Genomic DNA, 23,617 nt, shown 5'->3' with positions numbered 1-23,617 from the left:
CCCCAACAAACCACCCTAAAATAAGGAATGGTGGGTGACCACCATGTCCCCCACCATTCAAAACAAACACGGGTCTTACAGAGTTCCTTACAAAAAGTTCACAATAAAACTACTTACTAAGCATGAGGGCCAACGTCAATACAAAACATTAATAAATTCGATAGGACTTGAGTTCCAAACTTGATTTATTGGTACAATTCAGAGAAAAATTAAATAAATTAAATAATAAGCCAAGTGAACAAACAAAGCCAATATCCTGGGATCGGTGACTGACTAATAAATTTAAACAAGTTAACAACAACATGGTAACACTGACTGCCTCATGGTTGTTTTGAGGATGAAGAAGCAATATCCTTTTGCCTTTTTTTGAAGCGGGAGTATTGCCGAATCTTTCGCAGCAGAAACAGAATGAGTGCAACAAGAGAGACAACACCACATGAAAGATATAGGCCCCAAAAGCTAATCAAGTGAAGCTGATAAGGCTTGGAGTTGCTTGTCCTTTCTTCAGGACAACCCATTTTACAGAACCACCTCTCCTGTATCCTATGACGACCTTGAGAAAGAAAAAGAAAACAAAAACTATTAGACTTTGGAGTAAGTTGTTTCATTACGATTTTTCTTAAACAGGGTTAAGAGGCTGAACTTGAAAAACAACAAAATAACATGGATTTTCAACCCCTCTTTTTCGTCCACCGAACAGTCCACACTCCGGCGATTCTCCAGCGATGCTCCGGCGGCACTCCGGCACAGGGACGGAAGGAGGTGGGACGAAGCGAGACCTTGAACGCGCCCCTACTTCGCTGGGCCGAACGGAACACGATTCCGTCTTCGCTTCGTTGGCCAACGTCGGAGCTGCGGCGGCCGTGAATCGATAACGGTCGTGAATCGGTATCGGCGACCGTGAATCGGTACCCTTCAACGTTGTCCGGCGGGCACTCCGGCAAGCACTCCGTCGGACCACTCTCTCTCTCGAACTCCCTTTCTCCAACTCTCTCGGCCTCTCTCTCTAGGTCACAGTCTCCCTCTCAACCTTCGCGCTTCTCTCTCAACAATTCTTCCAAAATCAATTTCAAATTTGAAACGCAGATCTTGAAAACCCTGCACACCCCCTTTCCACGTCAGATTTCATTTTCATTTTGATTTTCCACGTGGACCAATCCCATTTAGACACCTGTCCCGTGTCTAAATGTTGTCAAAAGAGGTTGTTCAAGTATCATTTTCCAATCCATTTTGACGTCCCTATTTGTGTAGGAATGTCTCAGATAGGTCCTCGTTTTCTAAAGTGTATCAAAATGGTCTTTAATTTTTAAAATTGATATCAATTGAGTCCTTCCCGTTAAGTTGGGTGGACGGCGTTAAAAAAATTGATGAATGGGATGCTGAGATGGCGAAGGAACGCTCGTCCACCAGCGAACGAACGCTCGGCGACCACCGAACGAACGGTCGTCCAGTGTGGAACGAACGGTCGTCCAGCGGTAAGAGGTCGACGAGCGTTCGTTCGCTGGTGGACGAGCGTTCGTTCGCAGGTTGACGAGCGTTCGTTTGTCATCTCAACATCCCACTCATCAATTTTTTTAACGCCGTCCAGCCAACTTAACGGAAAGGACTCAATTGATATCAATTTTCAAAATTAAGGACCATTTTGATACACTTTAGAAAACGAGGACCTATCTGAGACATTCGTACACAAATAGGGATGTCGAAAAGGATTAAACCTTATTATAAATAATAATTTTAACATTAAATTATCGAAATTAATTATGATATATAAATATTATATAAGTTTAAATTATTTTATAATAAAAAGATTTAATCTGTCACGTCTCATTAATTACACTGCTGAGTCACCTAGTTGCTTTCATAAATGCCCCACGTCACTTGCTCAGAGACATTGAACACCCACTCTGCACTCCATGCATGCACGCCACTTGTCAAAATGGAAGCTTCTGAAGTCAGTGGTGGGGTGCAGGTGTCGACAGGAGGGACGTTCGTCCGTTTGAAAGTGGGATTGAACAAAAGTGATTTTTCTGAAAAATCTCCCACTCTCCTGCGCGCACCTTCTTCCTCCCAAAACTCAGATTTCATTTTCTCTTCCTTCTCTCTAGAAAACCTTTCACTTCTCTCTACTGCAACTCACCATCCTCTGCTCCGATTACTGTTTAGGCATCGTAGAAGGATCCCCATTGCCTTGAGCTTCCACCAAAACCGAACACTTTAGAGTTCTGAAACCGGTAAGTCCGTTTCCCTTCAAACTGTAGTTCTTGTGAGCATGCACGCCCAAACTCTGGGTGATGGACGAACGCCCGAGGAGAAGTCGATTGAAGTTGCTCGAACATGAACCGGACCTCCTCGAAGCTTCTCCGACGAGTGAAGATGCAGCGGAATGGAGAGGAAGCTCTAAATCGGGATAGTAACCCATGCTCCTTAAGAGCTAAACTATGAAAGGTAAAAATACAAAAAGAGGACTACGTGAAGTACGATTCTATCACTGGGTGCTGGAATTCTTTAGTTAAATACTGAACCGTTTCCATCATTCTTTGATGATTGATTCATAGAGTAGTAAGCGTTGCGGGTAGAAGGAATTTGTAAATTTACAAGTCAAGTTGCACATTGTAGGACGTCTATTCACGTTAGAGGTAAGGGAAGCTTATTAAATTTAATTCCTATGTTTGCACTGTACTGTATGCACGTTCTATGTGTTGTATGAAGTATGAATTTGTGATATTTGATTTTTGGTATATGATTATGATCCTGAGTTGATGTATGAAAATGATGAAATATACTATGGTATGATTAAACTGAAGGTTTAATCCTTTACTACATCCCTATTTATGTACGAATTTCTCAATTGGGTCCTCGTTTTTTAAAGTGTATCAAAATGGTCCTTAATTTTGAAAATTGATATCAATTGAGTCCTTTCCATTAATTTGGCTGGATGGCGTTAAAAAAATTGATGAGTGGATGCTGTGATGACGAACGAACGCTCGTCCACCAGCGAACGAACGCTCGTCCACCAGTGAACGAACGCTCGTCGACCTCTTACTGCTGGACGACCGTTCGTTCCACACTGGACGAGCGTTCGTTCGGTGGTCGACGAGCGTTCGTTCGTCATCTCAGCATCCACTCATCAATTTTTTTAACGCCGTCCAGCAAACTTAACGGAAAGGACTCAATTGATATCAATTTTCAAAATTAAGGACCATTTTGATACACTTTAAAAAACGAGGACCCAATTGAGAAATTTGTACACAAATAGGGATGTATTAAAGGATTAAACCTAAACTGAAATATGAAATGTATGATGAGATGAATATATGAAAGTATATACTGAGAAATGTGTTTAATGTAAATGACTTTAAATATGAACTTTTATAAGATATTGAACGTTCGTCATCGAACGGTCTTTGACCGTTCGGTGTTATTACTAAATTTCGTTGGGATTGAATTCTTTCATTCGGAAAGGATTCCAGTCGAGGACGAACGCCCTCTTGTATTAGAGCTACGTTTGAGCGATCGGCCGAACGTAGATATCCTGAGTATTTTGTGAGAATTGAGAAACCTATAAAAGTAACTTTGAACTCTTAGTCATTCTGCGACTAGTCTCGACCCAAAGCGTACGTCCTAAGTGGCGCTCGGTCTTATACCGAACGCTCGTCCCAAAGCGTACGTTATCAGTAGCGCTCGGTCTTATACCGAACGTTCGTTCTTTATCTTTAATTACTAAACGGGTAGAAATAGCGTTCGTCCAAAAGTTTCAGTAACGTTCGTCCAAAACTTCGATAAATACACATTACCGCGTTTGGTCATTGACTGGCGGTTAGTCTCTATGGTTAAATCGTACTCTGTATAAGTATCTAAATACCTTGTGGTGTCTCTATCCATTTGGATTCGATCTATATTTATCGTACTTAAATTATTCTAAGTATCATTTGAATTGTTATAGAATCAGTTCATTTAACTGATTCAAGTGGACACAACGTCCGTCATTGGAAAGGTGTTCGTTTCTTTCTGTTCAGAAACGAGGGTTATTCTGTATCGTGTTAACGTTCGTTCTCATTTTGAAGAGAGCTGAACGTTCGTCATTTTATGAAAGTGGAATGAAAGATGGAAATATTATTAAAGTGGAAAATTATAAAGAATGAATGGTATTTGAGATGAATTTATGGTTGTGGAATTTGAACGAGCGTTCCAGGGAGGAACGACTCTTGGATGAAAGTTGAGATTTTGTAAAGTATGAATGTGGTAAGCTTAGCTGGCGATTCATCCTGATATTCTGTGAGTGCTCGTTCTCAAGTAGAGAGGAGTATGTCATGTGTGGGAATGGCAGGAGGTCCTAGTCCTAGACTGTACTTAGGACGGAACGAACTAACCTCGGGTGGCAGCTGATGAGAGCAGTTACTACACCAACTGGGTGCACGAACGTCGTAGCTACACAGAATTCATACAGTCCGGACAGTCAATCTAGTATCAGGAATTGGTTGATTTAAAGAGCTATTTGAATTGTATACTTGAATGTAATTGAGATGGTTGATGTGTTATGAATTGCATGAGTTTTCCTTGAATTAAATTCAATAAGCTTACCCTGCATGTTTCCTTGTGTTGTCTGGTTATGTACGTCCGTCCTTGTCCTTGCAATGATCATCCGTGTGGATGTGAGCAGATGGTGAGGCGTTGCTTGAGGCAACTTTGCAAGAAGAAATTCTGGAAGAAGCAAACCTAGTGGACGTGGAAGTGAAGGCCAAACAGTAATGAGTTCGGTTGGCGGCCTAGTTTACTTATTAGTTTGATGTATTAGGACGACCTTTCTTTTTGTTTCTTTGATCGTTCGGCATTTTATACTTTGTAAGCCGTTCGGTCATAACTTTTGTAACATCCCAAAAAAAAAATTTGCTTTTTTTTAAAATTCAAAATTTAAAATATTGTAATAATACAATTACGGAAAAACCCCGAACCTCAAATTAAATCTATACATCAGTTTACAACTCAGACTTAATAGTAAAGATAACATTGAATCCTTCTAATTCGTTCTTCCATCTCTTCCTTCATTTGCACAGGATCACGCGACAATCCTTCAACTGCTCCCGTATAACATCACACATTATACGATCATCGCATTCACATGCACAAACAAGCAAAGTAAGGGTGAGCTAACCTGAAACACATCATTTATAAAACGTGCATAATTATTTCAATACAAAAGTCATATAATAATTAAGGTTTAATCCTTTACTACATCCCTATTTATGTACGAATTTCTCAATTGGGTCCTCGTTTTTTAAAGTGTATCAAAATGGTCCTTAATTTTGAAAATTGATATCAATTGAATCCTTTCCGTTAAGTTGGCTGGACGGCGTTAAAAAAATTGATGAGTGGATGCTGTGATGACGAACGAACGCTCGTCCACCAGCGAATGAACGCTCGTCGACCTCTTACTGCTGGACGACCATTCGTTCCACACTGGACGACCGTTCGTTCGGTGGTGGACGAGCGTTCGTTCGCTGGTGAACAAGCGTTCGTTCGCTGGTGGATGAGCGTTCGTTCGTCATCTCAGCATCCACTCATCAATTTTTTTAACGTCGTCCAGCCAACTTAACGGAAAGGACTCAATTGATATCAATTTTCAAAATTAAGGACCATTTTGATACACTTTAAAAAACGAGGACCCAATTGAGAAATTCGTACATAAATAGGGATGTAGTAAAGGATTAAACCAATAATTAAGTCAGACATCCTCATGCCAACATACCACAATTCCTGTTGGACACTCATCCCACAATACCCAATAATCAACTCAGTACACAATAGACTCTCATCCGGACGATACATTGATGAGTAACTCAACGGAAGGTTCTCCACTTGTGATACCATCCCTAGTCCCCTCACTATGTTCAAAATCGGCACATAGACCAGGACATCCTACTACAGTACCCTCAACATCAATATATACACAGATACCATATCATTACTGAATCGAACACTAAAACAACGAACTTCTATTATATCGAATAATGTTTACAAGAACGTTAAGATTGATCACTTAGGCTCGACACTAAACACCAAACGCTACTATACCGGATAGCATTAGGTCAAATACCAAAAGATCAAATGCTAAGTAAAATCAAGTACTTAGACTTCACGTTAAGACAGTGTACTCTACTAGAACAATTACTATTATTTCGAACACTATTCGAACGAACGTTCAAAGATCAACTCTTACCGAAAACTGCCTCTGACGAACACTATCTGAGGGCAACATCATCGAGACTGAACGTTCCCTACGAACGACCACTAACTATTAACGATCCTTACCTGAGACAAGCATCATCCTACCCGAGCACTACCTATGAATGATCACTTCCTGAATCATGCATCATCACAACTGATCACTACTATTAATCGACCGCCACCTCAGCAAAATCAAGGCCGGTTACTCCCCATAAATGATTGCAACCTCAGAACAACATCACCAATAAAGATCATTATCTAAGAATGATCGCTACGAGGCAAAACACTATAATAACGAACGTTTGAGTCTGGGTTAAACGCCTAGAGTACTCTGTTGAACACCTAAGGTACTGACTGAACTAAATCAAACTAAACCTCAGGGTACCAAAGTAAGACCGGACACTAGTTACCTGAGAACAACTATCATCAAGATCAACAGTTACCTAATTACGCTCGCTACCTGAAAATAAATAACACCAAGACCGAACGTCAATAATAAGAACGCTCGCTACTACCTATAAATCCAACAAGTTTTACTTCCCTTCTCTCTCAAAGAATTATTCCAAATGCAATTTATTTACACTACCATCTCTCCCGTACCAGTACGATCATCACGGTTGGAAACCACAGCTACAACAAGCAAGGTGAATAACCAGAAGCATCACATCATAAACCCATTACATATAAACTATAACAATTTCCATAATAAATCGACACCCATGACTTTGCAGAGTAGTCTTTCATAAACTAATGTCGTTTACTTGTAATTCGTCGTCATAACCTGCTCTCAATAACAGGCGACCCGAGCCGTCTTCCATCGCGACTTCAGACCTATCTCCCCGACTCCTCAAGGACTAATGAGTAAAAACATCGATACTACGCGTAACGATGCACTATACTCAACACGAGCCGAAGTCATTGGGCGAGACATTCACCTCCTCGCGCAAAAGAAGGTGACACTCGAATCTCCGTCTCACGCGAGACTAGCAAAATGCTAAAAAGACAGACAAAGTTACAAGTAAATAACATAGTGTATGTACCACCTCCAACAGAATAAACGTGCTCAGTCACGAATTCATACATATTCTCAATAATATGTATAAATAAACCAATATTAGATCAAGTAAATAATCAACAATTCTCTAATTGTTTCAAAAATATTACCAAATAAATTACAGATTCACACCGAACGCTAATTGGACGAGAACTATTCATCAAACGCTATTTGGACGAACACTATTCACCAAACGTTGTTAAACGAACGTTAATTAACGAACGCTATTTTCTAATCACCAAACCGAACACCATAGGACGAACGTTAAAGACCAACATAAAGCCGAACGCTACAAAACGAACACCATATTAGATTCGGACACTATTGACCGAACGTCAAAACCGACCGTCATTAAACACTATTCGGCCGAACGCTAACACTTCGCACCACAATCAAATACTATTCGGCCGAACGCTACAAACCGAGCACCATATTAAATTCAACACTGTCAAGCCGAACGTCATAGTGAAACCGACTACTGTCTGGACGAACGCTTAAAGATTGAAACCTAAGAATACTAACTCAAGGCCGAACGCTGACATCACCAACATACCGAGGTCGAACGCTCACATCACAAACATACCAAGGCCGAACGCTCAAGAACGAACACCAGGTTGGATTCAACACCACTGAGCCGAACGCTAAGATCAATTTCCTAGGCCGAACACTAAACCATTGGACACCATACTGATTTCATCACTGTTTGGACGAGTGCTTAAAGATCAAACATCCTCTAAGAACGAACGCTGCCTATGGCGAGTATTATCTGAATACAAACGTCATCGGAGCCGAACGTTCGCTATGAACGATCGCCAACTCTTAGAATAAATATCATCAAAATTGAACGTTCGTTAACCCATAGTATGACCGAACGCTTGCAATCTATGGACGTTCACTATCTGAGAACAAGGAACATAAGACCGAACGCTCTTTACAACATATGGACGTTCGTCTTGAGACCAAGGCCGAACGTTCAGGATGGCTGCACGAAAATACTAAGTTAAGGGCGAACGCCTAAAGTCATTAATTCACTATTTAAATACGATTTGGACGAGCGCCTCATATTACTGACTTGACCGACGAACGCGGACGTTCGTTCAAAACCGAACGCTTATGATTGACCACTGAGCGATTTGGACGAACGTCCAATTTCACCAGAATTGGACGAACGTTCTGGAATCCATCATCATCAACGACCGAACGCTTGTAAAAGTTTTGGCCGACCACGAATTGGTCGAGCACTGTTGGGACGAACGTCCAATTTTGACTAACCAAAATTGGACGTACGCGCATTTTGCAGAATTCTGCAGAATCGCACCAGATTCCAGAAACCCCAATTTCATCCCCTTCTTCCCAGATTTTACCCAGATTTGCAGTAAACACATAATATCTCAAAAATCAAGGAAATAAATCAAGCTCCCCTTACCTCTTGAAGACTTCCTTTGTAAATTTTGGGAACTAGCTCCTCCCAGACGTGCAGATCAAAATCTCCTTGCAATTTTCAGCAGCTCTCCACTTCCTCTCCCAGATCTTGCTGCAACCACATCACTCTCACAAGAGGCCTGTTTCGACTGAATCCGAGCGGATCCTGTTAAAACATACGAAGGATCACGAACGATGAAGGCGGGCGGGCAATCGCGAACGGTAGAGGCTGTCGGACGAACGGCGCAGCTGCTACGGATTTGGCGGACGCCTTTTCTCCAGGACGCTTTCTCTCTGGTGTAGACGGACGAACGCGAACGCTTTCTCGGCTGATGCGGAACGAGAGGCTGCTGCTCCATACTCCGAATCGGGCGGACGTCCTCCTTCTCCTGGCGCTGCTCCACACTCCCAATTGGGGAGGGGCCGGGTACTTGCTAAAGGCACTCCGACGCTCAAGTCAGTAATATGACAGAGCGTTATATAATTCATGTATGTGTTGCGTTCTAAGTAAATCTGTCTGGAAATCATACTTGAGACCTTTATTTATACTGATTGTAATGGGCTTTTACCTTTTGGGGGCCTGGAAACGACCCAATAATACCTTAATCTTCATTAAGGACTTTAATGTGCCATTTAGCTTTTAACAATGTTATCAACTGAGTGCGGATCGTTTGGGAAGGCGTTCAGTCTATGGATGATTGGACGCTCGGTCCTAATTGGTGGGCGGACGTCCAATCTTGGGTGGACATCCGGTTCCCGAATGGGTGGACGCTCGTTAGACGCTCGGTGGCGGACGAGCCACCTTGGGCGGACCTCCTTGGACGGATGTCCGGTTCCTGAGGATGCTCGATCCAGACTCTTTGGCGGACGTGCCACCTTGGGCGGACGTCCGGTTCTGGAATGTCTGGACGCTCGGTCCACATTATTGGGCGGACGTGCCAACCTTGGGCGGACGTCCTAAATGATTGGCCGCTCGTTCGGTCCAGATTCTTGGGTGGACGTGCAACCTTTGGCGGTCGTCCGGTTTTGACCGGGCGACATTATATCAATCGTTCGCTCGGTCTATGCTGGGAGGACCTATCAGTATAAGGCCCATCCCCAATCCTCCTCTCTGCATATAAAACGGTAGTATTGCTTCCCTTGAGTGCTCCTTGAGTGGTTGAAAATGGAAGGAAGGAAGGGTTCCCTTCCTCTGGCTGCTCTCCCTCATGCCAAAAATGAGCCCCTCTCCTTCTGCAAAGCTCCCCCGTAATAATGCACCGCCAATAATTGCATTCTAATAATGCAAGAGGTGGGTGACCACCACGTCCCCACCATGCCGCCACCACTTCAAAAATACCGGTTCTTACAACTTTTGCTTGGAGCGAACACGTTATTTGTATTAGTGTATTTAAGGTCGTTCGGCCAATAGCGTGATTTACTTCTTTAGTGTAAAACTGAATTGATATATTAATATATGTGATTTTCTATGATATATGGTTTATTACTGTATTTTATGGGATGTTACATAATCAATCTCATTAAATCATGTTCTTTAATATATATATATATATATATATATATATATATATATATATATATATATATATATATACATATATATATTGTAACATCCCAATAAATAGTAAATACCATTAATCAGAACTAATCACATTTACAGAAATTACAGTGCAGTCTTAATATTTACAACAGCTGCTCAAAATAAAAACCGAACGTACAAAGCTATACAGCGTTCAGAATTCATCTAAAATATACAACCAATTCTGGACGAACGTTCTGCGGAACTATACCCCTAACGTCCCAAAATACTATACCGAAAGACTAACTATTACTACAGGACGAGCCTCTACTGCTCAGCTTTAACTTCAACTTCTACCAAGTTGGCATCCTCCAAATTTTCTTCTTCCAGCATTATTTCAAGAGGTGCCTCACCATCTGCTCACATCCACAACGGATGATCATTGCATTGACAAGACAGACATACAAAAACAGTAAACAACACAAGGAAATTGCAAGGGTAAGCTTAGGTAATTTAATTTATACACACAACATAAACTTTAACATATAAAATCAATCATACAAGTCATTCAGCATTATATCAAAGCATATCATAACTCATCCAAATTCTCATAAATGACGACTGTCCGGACTGTATGAATCCATGTATCTACAGGCGTTCTTGCACCCGGGTGGTGTAGTAACTGGGATACCCTCAACAGCTGCCACCCGAGGTTAACCCTTATCAGTCCAAAGTACTCAGTAGGACTAGGGCCTCCTGCCATTCCCACGCATGACCTACTCTCCTCTACATGAGGATGAGCATTCACGGAATATCAGGATGAACAGCCATCAGCAGCTTTACCATGGTCATACTACACTACTTCTCATATTCACATCATGGAGACATTCCTCCTTGGAACGCTCATTCACAATCCAATTCAATAAAATTCATTCAGAATATCATTCGCACACATTAACCAGTTCTCTTATTCACATTTTCATTCTGTGTTCCACTCTCATAGTTTAACGAACATTCATCATTTAATAAGTAAGGACGGACGTACTACAGTACACTGCAACCTCGTTTCTGAACAAAAGAAACGAACCCTTATCCACTCACGGACGATATGAATACTTAATAATTTAAAGGAAACTGAGTCTAGAAAATCTGAATAATAATTAGGAAAATTCTAAGTCTAAAGACTTTAGGTTGAATCAAGGATAAATACATTTTAAATATATTTAAATAAATCAACAGAGTATGAATAAATTCAGAACGAACACTGCCAGTCAATGACCGAACGTCAATTAAGATTTTGGACGAACGCTATTTACGTTCGCTAACGAAGCAATGATAAGGACGAGCGTTCAGTATAAACCGAACCCTCCTTAGGACGAACGCTAAGTCAATGACCGAGCACTAAATAGAACGAACGCTCAATTAGAACGAACGTTCGGTATCAAACCGAACGCTAATTAGGACGAACGCTCAATCTAAGACCGAGAGCTCATTTGGACGAACGCTCAGTATAATAATAAGCTCTACTTATGACGAACGCTAATAAACAAAACCGAGCGTTCTAACTATACTTCAATTCATTTCAATTCGTTGGACACGCTAAGCTGAGCCGAACGCTCAGACCTAACCACTCACACACAAATAACGCTCGTTCTCAATCATGATCCTTTCCAAATGAAAGACTCCTTATTCAAAGTTATTTTCCAAGAAACCGAACGGTATAAGACCGTTCGATGACGAACGTACATCATCAATCAGAGGAGATCAGATTTCCAGATTTTTTCATTCTCATTAACTTCACAATTTTCATACGATCCATTCTTAGAATTTATCTCTAACATAAATCTCATACATTACAGAATTCATATTATCATTTCATCAATACAAAATTTTCCATTTTCCAGTTCAAACATATCATCATCAACATCCAGTTCAAAACATTATCATTCCAAATCATACAGAAATTCTATCATATTCCAAATCATACATCTCATTCTATGCATACGATTCAAACAACATTCATAATATACATCCAGTGCAACCATGCTTATTCAGACACACTCAAAATTCATATAATTCATACATTTTAGACAACCAACACACTTCATTACTGTCATAGACATCAAACCAGTATTAAACTAAATTACTAAAGCTTCCCTTACCTGGTTCAGTAGTGCACTTCCAAATGCTTAAGGTTTTCTCTCGATCACTCACAGCTTTCTACCCAACGAATCACTCCACGATTTTCACTAAATCTAAGATACCAAAATGACACAAAGTTCAGACCTATAACTCATGCATGCAACCAGAATTTGGTTCGCATGAACTAAATAGATGAAGGTGCAGAGACGAGAACTTACTAGTTCAGTTCTCAGTTTTGTTCGGTTCAGAATGATGCTCACAGTGCAGAGAATGTTTCTACGGTGTCTGAAATGAGATTGGAGAGAATGACGGTGAGTTATCTTAGAGAGAAGATGAAAACGGTTTAGAGAGAAGCTGGAGAATTTGAAACGTTTGGTTCAGAGGAAGAAGAAAGGTGTATGCGTGAATGGGGAGAAGGTTTTTCAGAAAATCAATTCCCTTCTCACGTAGGACGAGTGTCCAATTCACGGATGCCACTTGTCTTCCACTACAAATTTCCAAAGGTTCCAGCCTTGACACTTGGCAGGCGCATGCAGAGTGGAAGTAAGTGGGTTTTGACGTGGCACGGTGCCATAAATGATGATCAGAGAATGGATTTGTGTGCTAATTAAATCAGGTTCTCACATTCCCCCTAACTACAAAAATTTTCGTCCTCGAAAATTCTAAAGCTTACCAGGAAATAGGTGCGGGTACAATTCCTTCACAGCCTCTTCAACCTCCCATGTTGAGTCGCCAGTCTTTGCATTCCACACCACTTTCACGAGACGAATATCCTTTCCTTTGTAGAGTCTGGTGCGGCTGTCTTCCACACAAACAGGTTGCATCTCCAGTGTCCGGTCTGGGCGAAGTTGGATGTCTTCTAACTCCAGTACGTGTGATGGATCAGCTATATATTTTCGGAGTTGAGAAACATGAAAGACTGGATGAAGGTTGGACAGTTGAGGTGGTAAAGCTAGCTCATACGCCACTGATCCAATCTTCTTCAGAATTTGATAAGGTCCAACGTATTTGGGAGAAAGCTTCTTTGGACGAAGGACTCTTCCCACTCCAGTGATTGGATTCAACCTTAGAAAAACGTGATCTCCAGCAGCAAACTCTAAGGGTCTTCTTCTCTTATCAGCATAAGATTTCTGCCTGCTTTGAGACGTCTTCAATCGTTCTTGGATCAGTTTTACCTTCTCAGTTGTTTGTTGGATCAAGTCAGGTCCGGTTAACACATTCTCGCCTTCTTGGAACCAACACAAAGGAGTTCTACACTTTCTTCCATAAAGAGCTTCAAACGGTGCCATCCCTATGCTTGCTTGAAAGCTGTTGTTATACGTGAATTCAACAAGCGGCAGAACTTCATCCCATACTCCCATATGATCTAGGACGCACGTCCTCAATAAATCCTCGAGCGTCTGGATGGTTCGCTCAGATTGGCCATCCGTCTGAGGGTGATAAGCAGAACTCATTTGCAGTTTGCTTCCTAATTCTCCTTGTAACGACTGCCAAAAACGAGATGTGAATCTCGTGTCTCGATCTGATATAATGCTCGAAGGAACTCCATGCAATCTAACAATCTCCTTAACGTACAGCTTGGCCAAGTTTGTCATTGACATCTTCAAGTTAACGGCCAGGAAGTGGGCGCTCTTAGTTAATCTATCTACAATCACCCAAATTGAATCATTCGGACTGTACGTGGCAGATGGGTCACGAAATCCATAGAGATGCTGTCCCACTTCCATTCTGGAATTTCCAATGGCTGCAGCAATCCTCCTGGTCTTTGGTGTTCAGCCTTTGCACGCTGACAAGTTAAACAAGAAGACACAAAACGTGCAATGTCACTCTTCATCCCAGGCCACCAAAATGATGAACGAAGGTCTTGATACATCTTAGTCATGCCAGGATGCATGCTAAGACGGCTGTGATGTCCCTCCTCCATAATGATCCTCTTTAGCTCACTATCATTTGGAATGCACGTCCTATCCATGTAACGCAATAGGCCATCCGTTCCAACATTGAATTCTTTGGCTTGATCCGAACCAAGCAAGCTCAAGATCTTCACCAGTTCTTCATCCTCACGTTGCTTCCTCCTAATTTGATCAAACACATCACTGGAAATTCTAAGGTTACAGCACCTGATAACGTTCGCTCCTAAGTCAAACTGTAACCTTAGATCTCTAAAACTCTCCACCAAGTTCAGCTCCTTCACCATCATTGCCGAGACCCTTACTGCCTTCCTACTCAATGCATCCGCAACCACATTGGCTTTTCCAGGATGATACAGCAGTTCGAATTCATAATCCTTCAAGAATTCAAGCCACCTCCTTTGCCTCATATTCAATTCCTTTTGATCAAAGAGGTACTTGAGACTCTTGTGATCACTAAACACTTGAAACGTTGCTCCATACAGGTAATGCCTCCATATTTTTAAAGCAAACACGACTGCTGCCAGCTCCAAGTCGTGTGTGGGATAATTCTTCTCATGGATTTTTAACTGCCTGGAAGCGTACGCCACTGCCCTCCTTTCCTGCATCAGTACACAGCCCAAACCTTGATACGATGCATCACAATACACTTCAAAAGGTTTGGCCGTGTCTGGAATGACCAACACAGGAGCACTCGTCAATTTCCTCTTCAATTCCTGGAAGCTCTCCTCACAACGATCCGTCCAAGCAAACGGCTGGTCCTTCCTGGTGAGGTAAGTCAAAGGGGCTACTATCTTAGAAAATCCCTCAATGAACCGTGTCAATACCGAATTTCGTCCGGATTGGGGTTTTGGCTTTACCGTAGACTGTTCTCCTTTGTTTTATTATTTACCCTTTTTATTATTTTTTTTTATTATTATTTTATTATTTTCGTTTTTATTATTTATTTATGTATTTTCTTATTAGTTTACTGGTGTCTTTAGTTTTTGTTTTTTTTAGTTTTTACCTTTTTATTTTATTAAAAAAAAAAAAAAGAATTAGGAAAAGGGGACGTTTTGTCTTTAGCAAAAGATACGAGAAAAGAGAGAATGTTTTGGGTTTGGGGGACAAGAAAAAAGAACAGGGTATGTGCTGGAGGGGGGAGGCAGAAACGGTTTTCTGCAGAGAGCGAGTGGTGGCAGATGCGTTAGGGGTGTACGAAATTGGTACAAGGCGATTTGGGCATACGGGCTGGGTACGGAACGATTCGGGGGGCAGAGAGAATTGCAAAAGCACAGAGAGAATTGCAAAAGCAGGGGGAGAGTAGAGAAAAGGAGGATTCTGGTTTTGGGACAAAAAAGCAAGGAGCAAATATACACACAGCGGGGGTTGTTTGGGGGCATCCATCATCTTCGATCATTGGTGGAGAGCTTCAGGGGACCTTCAACTTCACTGGATAATCATCCATTGCCGAGAAGGAGCCATTGGCACCTGCAAAGAAGAACAAGAGACATTATTTACAACAAAGAAGAAAGGGAGCAATCGAAGGAATAGGAGGGATAAGGTTTTAATCAGAAGAGGAAGGTTACTAGAAATTACGAAGAGAAGAAAACTTGAATGCAAAAGGTAAGTTCCTCTTCTTAAAGCTTCACTGCTAATGGTAGACGTTTTGTCGTATGTGTATGTTGGGTGATATGTGCTCCTATTTATTTCCATCTGATGATGATGATTTGGTCTCACATCTGTTTATGCTTCGTGATGTCTGCTTTTGTTTGTTTCCCTTTAAGTTGATTTGGCCTCGTATACTGCTTGTCACCCATCCTAATAACAAAAACATGCCTCACCACCAACCTGCAAACTGATATCCCCTCACCCAATCTGCAACCGTCATCCATTCCCTGTTGCTACAGCTGCCTTTCATCTACAAGAGGCAAAGAAAACCATCCAAAGCCATAACCACGTGAAGAAAACCAAAAAAATTCAGTTTCTGAAGCCATATCGTCATTGGGATAGTATCTGGAATGGTATTTGTTTCGTTGCATTTGGCTGTGTTCTGTAACTTCGTATGGATGCCCTCCCTTGCCACTCATTCATCCCCAACTCCAACACCATGAACATGGTTTTTGCTGTACCCCATCACCTGAAAAGTAGAGAATCAATTATCACATTCCCACTCATACGCACACAAACACATTCCAATGCATATCCTGTACAATGAAGCTATAAAAATCCATTTTCGGTCTCTCCTTTTCGAAGACATGGAGCAGCGAGCTCTCTGATTTTCCGTAGTCTTCAATGTTTTTGTTCATCAACCAATTCCATACAAAATCAGATTTGAACCAGTGAATAGCAGCCAATAAGAAAACCAGGACGGAGAGGGAGGAAAGTGACACTGGTGGCGCCGGTGAAGAAGCGCGCTCCAGCTAGAGGCGACGGTGGCCGGCTCTGGCAGAGGCGGCGGCAGGAGGTGCCCAAGGTGGAAAAGCCTCAACCCTAGGCTAGTGCGAGAGAGAGAGGGGGAGAGAACGCCGTGGCCGGCCGTGGTTCCGGCGGTGCTTGGGGTCGCCGCCGACGCCGAGACGGGTGGAAGGTGGTGGCGCGGTGGCTGGTTGGAAGAAGTAGTGGCGTAGGTGGCGGGGCGTGCCTCCCAGCCCTAGCTTTTCCTGGTCAGAGAGAAAGAGACCTGGGTCTCGATGGAGGAAGGCAGCATTGAGTGTAGAGTGAGAGAACCCCTAGGGGATTCTAGGTCAGAAGGGCCACCCTGGGCCGGTGCTAGGCCAAGCCTAAAGGTGAACGCTCGTTTTTCAATCCTTTACGTACGCTCGTTACTCCCTCTTTTCTCACGTTCGTTTTTCAACTCTTTCCGAACGCTCGTTATTCCCCCTTTTCGAACGCTCGTCTTTTAGAATTTCCGAACGCTCGTTTTTCAACTCTTTACGAACGCTCGTTACTCCCTCTTTTCTCACGTTCGTTTTTCAACCTTTTCGAACGCTCGTTACTCCCTCTTTTCGAACGCTCGTTTTTCAACCCATTCCGAACGCTCGTCATTCGGCCCCCTTTCCCAGCGTCCGTTTGCAAACTCCCCAACGAGCGTTCGTCATTCAGCGTCTTTTCCCGGCGTCCGTTCGCCAATTCATCAACGAACGCTCGTCCCAACGAGCGTTCGTCATTTAGCCCGTTTCCCAGTGTCCGTTCGCCAATTCATCAACGAACGCTCGTCCCCAACGAGCGTTCGTCATTCAGTCCGTTTCCCAGCGTCCGTCCGCCAATTCTCCAACTAACGCTCGTCCCCTGACGAGCGTTCGTCATTCAGCCCGTCCCCCAACGAGTGTAAGACCCGTAATTTTTGATGGTAGGGGACATGGAGGGGACATGGTGGTCACCCACCTCTTTGACTATTAGGATGCAATTATTGGAAGGGGAAAGAGGGGAGGCTCTCATTTTGGGCGTCAGGGGAGATGCATCTCACCCGTGAGCACCTCTTGGACGTGAGAGAAGAAATAATGTTGGGAGCCCTCCATTTTTGTAAGACTAGTTGTGGATTCTTCATTCCAAACATCAATCCTTCTTCCTTCTAACGTTGTTGTAGCTGCTGTGATTGGAAGTTTGCTCCTGGACCGTGAAGGTGGCTTCTCCTTTTGCTGGACCAGCTACGTCTTTAAGCTCTCAAGTTTGCTAGCATAGAAGAGAGCCATGTGAGAGAGCAGCTAGAGGAAGGGCACCCTTCCTTCCATTTCCAGCCGTCCAAAGAGCACCCATGGGAACTGTACCAACTTCAGAAAGGCTGAGAGGTGGATCTGGGTGGGCATCTGGTGAGAAGGGAGTCCTTGCAGCAAGATCTGGGAGAGGAAGTGAAGAATTGTTGAGGTTACAAAGAGATCTGGAGCTGCACGTTTGGGAGGAGATAAATCTCAAAAATTGCAAGGAAGTCTTCAAGAGGTAAGGGGAGTTTGTTTTATTTCTTTGATTTTTAAGATAGTTGTGTTTGCTGCAAATCTGGGTAGGATTTGGGAAGAAGGGGATGAAGATAGGGTGTTTCTGGGTTTTCTCTGGAACCTGCGTGATTCTGCAGAATTCTGCAGAATGAGCGTACGTCCAATTTTGGTGAGTCAAAATTGGACGTTCGTCCCAACAGTGCTCGACCAGATAGTGGTCGACCAACTTTAGAACGTTCGTCCAATTCTGGTCAAATTGGACGTTCGTCCAAATTGATTGAGCGTTCGGTCCTGCACGAACGTCCGAGTTCGTTCGTCATAATATAAGGGACGCTCGTCCAAGTGGTATTTAAACAGTAACTTATGAGCGTTCGTTCGTAACTTAGTATTTTGGTGGAGTAATCTTGAACGTTCGGCCTTGATCTCAAGACGAACGTCCGTAGGTTGTAATGAGCGTCCGGTCATACTATGGATTAACGAACGTTCGTTCTTTGAGGATGTTTGATCTTTATGCGCTCGTCCAAACAGTGAGGAATGCAGGATGGCGTCCAATGGTTTAGCGATCGGCCTAAGTAATTGATCTTAGCGTTCGGCTCCGTAGTGAGCGTTCGGTTTTTGGTATAGGTGAGCGTTCGGCTTTTGGATATAAATGAACGTTCGGTTTTTGGTATAAGTGAGCGTTCGGTTTTAAGTGTTCGGTGTGGATCTTGGACGTTCGTCCTCGGTTTTAGTAGCGTTCGTCCTTGTCTTTCTGAGCGTTCGTCCTTGGCTCTGGCAGCGTTCGGCCTTGGTTTTTGGGAGTGTTCGTCCTTGGCTCTGGGAGCGTTCGGCCTTGGTTTTGGGGAGCGTTCGTCCTTGATTTGTGAACGTTCGTCCTTGGTTTGTGAGCGTTCGTCCTTGGTCTGTGAGCGTTCGTCCTTGGAGCTCGATTAGGTTTGGTGTTTATCGGCAGCGTTCGGCCTTTTATGAGGATTGATTTCAGAACGTTCGTTCAGACAGTATCAGAGTTGGAAATAACGTTCGGCAATGCATGAATCCGTGGGAGTATTTTGAAGCAATTATTGAGAATTGTGGGTTATTTCTTTGATCCAATATTGGTTTAGTTATACATATTATTGAGAATATGTATGACTTCGTGATTGAGCACGTTTATTCTAGTTATACATATTATTGAGAATATGTATGACTTCGTGATTGAGCACGTTTATTCTAGTTATACATATTATTGAGAATATGTATGACTTCGTGATTGAGCACGTTTATTCGGTTAGAGGTGGTACATACACTATGTTATTTACTTGTAACTTCGTCGGTCTTTTTAGCATTTTTGCTAGTCTCACGCGTGAGACGGAGATTCGAGTGTCACCTTCTTCTGCGCGAGGAGGTGAATGTCTCGCCCACTGACTTCGGCTCGTGTTGAGTATAGTGCATCGTTACGCGTAGTATCGATGTTTTTACTCGTTAGTCCTTGAGGAGTCGGGGAGATAGGTCTGAAGTCGCGATGGATGACGGCTCGGGTCGCCTGTTATTGAGAGCAGGTTATGACGACGAATTACAAGTAAACGACATCAGTTTATGAAAGACTAGTCTGCAGAGTCATGTGAGTCGATTTATCATGGGGATTGTTATAGTATTTGTAGTGGGTTTATAATGTGATAATTCTGGTTATTCATCTGCATGTTGTGGCTGTGGCTTCTAACTGTGATAGTCGTACAGATACGGGAGAGATGGTAGTGCAGATAAAGTTGGATTTGGAATACTTCAAGAGAGAGACGGGAAGTAAAACTTGTTGGATCTATAGGTAGTAACGAGCGTTCTTACTAACGACGTTCGGTCTTCGTGTTATTTATTTTCTGGTAGCGAGTGTTATTAGGTAACAGTTGATCTTGATGTTAGTGGATCTGAGGTAGCTAGCGTCCGATCTTAATTTGGTAACCTGAGGTTTAGTTTGATTACGTTCGGTCAGTACTGAGGTGTTCAGCAGAGTACTCTAGGTGTTTAACCCAGACTCAAGCGTTCTTTATTATAGTGTTCTGTCTCGTAGCGATGGTTCTTAGGGAATGATCTTTATTGGTGATGTTGCTCTGAGGATGTAATCATTTATAGGGAGTGACCAGCCTTGATAGTCGTTGAGGTAACAATCGATTAATAAATAGTGATTAGTTGTGATGATGCATGATTCAGGAAGTGATCATTCATAGGTAATGCTCGGGTCGGATGATGATTGTCTCAGGTAAGGATCATTAATAGTTAGTGGTTGTACGTAGGGAACATCCGGTCTCGATGAGGTTACCCTCAGATAGAATTAAATCCAGTAAAGTGATCAATTAAGTGTTCGTCTGAAGGGTACTTAATCTGTGGTGTGCGAGATTTGATCTTTGAGCAATCGTTCGAATAGTGTTCGAAGTAATAGTAATTGTTCTAGTAGAGTACACTGTCTTAACGTGAAGTCTAAGCACTTGATCTTAATCAGCGTTTGATCTTTTGGTATTCAACCTAATGGTATTCGGTATAATAGCGTTGATGTTTAGTTTCGAGCTTAAGTGATCAATCTTAATGTTCGTATAAACAGTATCCGATGTAATATAAGTTCGTTGATTTATCGTTTGATTCAGTAATGATATGATATCTGGGTATGTATTGAGGTTGAGTGCACTGTAGTAGGATGTCTTGATCTGTGGTTGATTGTGGATATATTGAGGGGACTAAGAATGAAATCACAAGTGGGGCACCTTCCATTGATTTGCTCATCAATGTATCATCCGGATGAGAGTCTATTGTGTACTGGATTGATTATTAGGTATTATGGGATGAGTGTCCAACAGGAATTGTGGTACGTTGGTTTGAGGATGTCTGATTTAATTATCATATGATATTTGTGTTGAAATAACTATGCAAGTTTTATAAATGATGTGTTTCAGGTTAGCTCACCCTTACTTTGCTTGTTTGTGCATGTGAATGCGATGATCGTATAATGTGTGATGTTATACGGGAGCAGTTGAAGGATTGTCACGTGATCCTGTGCAAATGAAGGAAGAGATGGAAGATCGAATTAGAAGGATTCAATGTTATCTTTGCAGTTGCGTCTGAGCTTAAAACTGATGTATAGATTTTAGTTGATGTTCGGGATGTTATGTATTATTACAACATTTAAGTTTTGAATATAAATTTTAATTTTAGGGTGAATTTTTGGGATGTTACAGTAATGGTATCAGAGCAGTTCATCCTTAGGATGACCTCTGTGTTTGGGTTTACCGTGTCTTCGCTGTGAAGAATTAGTGTAAATGGTTGATTTACCACTTCCTCCGTGTCTATATAGTAAGATGTGTATCTAACTAGATGTTTTGAGAACAGAAAACGTCTTGATAAGAGTAATGAGGGTGCACACTCATGACTTTTACCATAGACGATTTTCCTTTCTTAATTCTGAAGGTTAGAGTTAAGAAAAGGTTAGAGTTTTAGTGGTGTTTCCTGTAGTAATTCGTGTCTTGTTCTTGCTTTGTGGTAGTCTTTTGTGCTCGATAGTAGTAGAGGAATGCATATTCAAGGACAACTTGAGTTGTATACCTTTATTAGAATTGGTTTAAGCCTTTGAGACAAGATCTTGCGCGAAGATAGGAGTTAGAAGACTAAAGTTAAGCTTCGGAGGGCGAGTGAAGATATTGGAGTTTAGGAGTAAGGTTATGAGTGATGAAATTTCCAGAAATCAAGTCATAAGGTCATATGTTGTACGTTCGCAAGAAGTTCAGAGGCTAGATTAAGAGAAGCTTTGGATAAATATGGTTGTAACAAGGTTGGAGAAATGAGTTGGGTTTAGAATATCAGTAACGTTAACAGTCAGAAGAAAAGGACGTGTTGGCGAGAAACGGGGTGACGCTGTGAGAGTTTGGTAACATGAACCTATGTATTAGTGATGGTTGGAATCTGAATAAGAAAATGGTGGATGACCTAAAATTTAAGTTAAGAAAGGAATAGGAAATTCTATAGCAGACTAGGGGAAATAAGTATCAAGAAAGGAAGTAGAAGGAGAAAATTTCGAGAGGTAGTCAGATAAGGCAGGACATGAGGTATTTGAAAGAGAATGAAGTATTGTTAGGATCTTAAGTTAAGTGGGAAAATTTGAAGGAGATGATCAAGTTGTATCAGTAAGTGGATGATTCAGAGTCAAGTTTAGTTGGATGTTTCAAGATTAGTATTCACACAGAAGAAAGGTTTGATCATAGGCTAAGATGGAAGGTTTCAAACGATGAAGACAAAGGTATGTTCTGTCGATCAGTGTTTTAAGGCAAGACCTCCAGGAAAATGATAGTTGCTTCTTAGTGTTATCACCCATGGAAGCGACTCAAGTTTCAGATCTTGCGGTGCAGGAGAATTCGGAGTGTAAACTTTGCGGTCGTGAATGACTTCTTAGATGTTTTCCTGAAGAAGTTTCTGGTTTCCTCCTTCACGAAAGCATGAAGATCATTTTAGGTAAGTGTTTAAGGTTGAGAGTATGCAAGCCAGAAGGATTTGTCATTTGAAGTGCAACCAGTAAGGATCGAGGACGAACTGTTAAACGATTTAAGGTCATCTGGAATGGTATAACACACAACCCTACCTGGAGGTTAGAGGATGAGATGAGAGAAACTTACCTCGACTAGTTCCGATAAGCTTAATTTTCGAGGACGAAAATTTTTGTTGTTGGGGAGAATGTAAGACCCGTAATTTTGATGGTAGGGGACATGGAGGGGACATGGTGGTCACCCACCTCTTTGACTATTAGGATGCAATTATTGGAAGGGGAAAGAGGGGAGGCTCTCATTTTGGGCGTCAGGGGAGATGCATCTCACCCGTGAGCACCTCTTGGACGTGAGAGAAGAAATAATGTTGGGAGCCCTCCATTTTTGTAAGACTAGTTGTGGATTCTTCATTCCAAACATCAATCCTTCTTCCTTCTAACGTTGTTGTAGCTGCTGTGATTGGAAGTTTGCTCCTGGACCGTGAAGGTGGCTTCTCCTTTTGCTGGACCAGCTACGTCTTTAAGCTCTCAAGTTTGCTAGCATAGAAGAGAGCCATGTGAGAGAGCAGCTAGAGGAAGGGCACCCTTCCTTCCATTTCCAGCCGTCCAAAGAGCACCCATGGGAACTGTACCAACTTCAGAAAGGCTGAGAGGTGGATCTGGGTGGGCATCTGGTGAGAGTGGAGTCCTTGCAGCAAATCTGGGAGAGGAAGTGAAGAATTGTTGAGTTACAAGAGATCTGAGCTGCACGTTTGGGAGGAGATAAATCTCAAAATTGCAAGGAAGTCTTCAAGAGGTAAGGGGAGTTTGTTTTATTTCTTTGATTTTTAAGATAGTTGTGTTTGCTGCAAATCTGGGTAGGATTTGGGAAGAAGGGGATGAAGATAGGGTGTTTCTGGGTTTTCTCTGGAACCTGCGTGATTCTGCAGAATT

At 42.2% G+C, this 23,617-nt stretch overlaps 1 long non-coding RNA gene across 1 annotated transcript; it reads left to right on the top strand.

The window, feature by feature from the left end:
- The first annotated feature begins 17,620 nt into the window (after positions 1-17,620).
- On the top strand, positions 17,621-21,367 carry LOC148191772 (uncharacterized). Its single transcript, XR_015782521.1, has 2 exons — positions 17,621-18,190; positions 21,185-21,367. It is a non-coding gene; the product is annotated as an uncharacterized LOC148191772 (long non-coding RNA).
- Positions 21,368-23,617: the final 2,250 nt, after the last annotated feature.

Source organism: Vigna umbellata, chromosome 10 (genome assembly GCF_029865625.1).
Source record: "Vigna umbellata cultivar VRB3 chromosome 10, Vumbellata_1.0, whole genome shotgun sequence".
NCBI classification, from domain to species: Eukaryota; Viridiplantae; Streptophyta; class Magnoliopsida; order Fabales; family Fabaceae; genus Vigna; species Vigna umbellata.
This window is presented reverse-complemented; position numbering and strand designations above follow the sequence as displayed.